This window comes from Elephantulus edwardii, unplaced genomic scaffold (assembly GCF_000299155.1).
Source record: "Elephantulus edwardii isolate Elephantulus edwardi_28Jun2011 unplaced genomic scaffold, EleEdw1.0 scaffold00001, whole genome shotgun sequence".
NCBI classification, from domain to species: Eukaryota; Metazoa; Chordata; class Mammalia; order Macroscelidea; family Macroscelididae; genus Elephantulus; species Elephantulus edwardii.
The window spans coordinates 6,076,021-6,077,767 of NW_006399751.1; positions in this window are offsets into that span (position 1 = coordinate 6,076,021).

Sequence of the window (1,747 nt, forward strand, 5' to 3'; positions counted from 1 at the left end):
ATGGGAGTGTCAGAGACAGTGCGATTGGCACAGGACAGAGCGGAGTTTAGGGCTGTTGTACATAGGGTCGCTATGAGTCGCAGGAGACTCGACGGCACATAACAACAACAACATAACAACAAAGAAGGGGTGCTGGCCTAAGGAGCAAAGAGTCCTGACTTAGCCCTTTAGAGAGGCTAAGGATGAGTAGAAGAATCAGCTAGTGTGAAATACAGGATGATGTGTGTGGATTCCTAAATTTGTGCTGGTAGTACTGGAACTTAGTCATGGATGGCTAAGGGTGAGATGAGCAGAAGTCAACCAAATTAAATAATGTTTGACACTGAGTGTTAGTGTAGATTGTTGCAACTGGATAGTTTGCTCTGTGCTGGACTCTGTTTATACAAGCAGATGCTAAAAGTTCCAACCTGAAAAGAGATTCTTCAGAGAAAGAAACATGCTTTTTTGCTTAATATACTAAATAGGGATGGAAGAATTTGAAAATGGTTTTCTAAAAAGGGAGAGTTAAAGGTGTGAGGTATGAAGTACCTATACAATTTCATGAGTAGTTATTGGTAAACAATTAATTTTAAGGGGAAAGTTAATCCTTCAAATAGGAAGGTCCACAACTAGAAAAGCCAGGAGATGGTCTGTAGTACAATAGGTTGTCAAAATGGCTTTCCTAGCTCATTTATTGGACTTTTGCCACATGGCTAGGGGTATGGTAGAGGTGAGGGAATGGGGTTTGGCTATGCTAAAGATGTGAATAGTACCTTTTAGTGGGTACATGAAAATAAAAGTGTGGAGATTCTAATAGGATTAGTCAGTTTTGCCATCCCACTGGGCTTAAATCAAACAGGTTCTGAGACAAAAGATGGAAATTTCACTACCAGCAAAAAAGCAGAATACAGCATGCATCCTTGGCCACAGAGATTCCTCCTGCATCAGTCAGCTGGAAACCTAAGTGAGACACAGCTCGGACAACTGCTACTCTGGGAGCGAGAACCAGAGGCTTTCACTCAAGCTTGCTAGAAGACCTGGAAAGGGGTGAGGGGAGACAGATGATAACACAGTAACTGCCACAACTTTTGTACCTTTCTAACACCAACCTAAAGCCACGAGGCAAAATGTTTAAGGGCCTTCAAACACTCCTGGAGAAGCTTTCCTGACTGAATTATTTCCAACTGTAATTATAAATTTCCCTAATAAACTCCATTATTTGTTAGTATAGTTCTCTTGAGTTCTGTATGGCCATTGCAATGAATTAGTGGATTCAGCAGAAAAGAGAGACAATTGGTGTTAAAATTGGTAGAAGTCAGTGCAGTGATTATTTGAGGCATGTCTGACCTCATGGAAATTGGATTTATGCTGTGAATGTTCTTTATGAGGCCCTTCCGAGTCAGTGGAGGTCAGATAACACCTGTGCCTCCTAAAGTAATATTATCTAGGTGAATGTGCCTCCTTCTTTCATTTGAGTCCCATAGTAAGTCTTATAAAATTGATAGGATTACCTTAACTTTGCAGATGAAGAAATGGTTTCTAAGAGCTTAACAAAGAATTCAAGACCACACAATGGTAATGATATAGCCGGCCTTAGAATGACCACAAGAATGGGCTGGAACAGGAAGAGTGGAAAGAACATGTTGTTGTTGTTATGTGCCGTCGCGTCTCCTGCGACTCATAGCGACCCTATGTACAACAGCCCTAAACTCCGCTCTGTCCTGTGCCAATCGCACTGTCTCTGACACTCCCATCCCAATTATCCCAG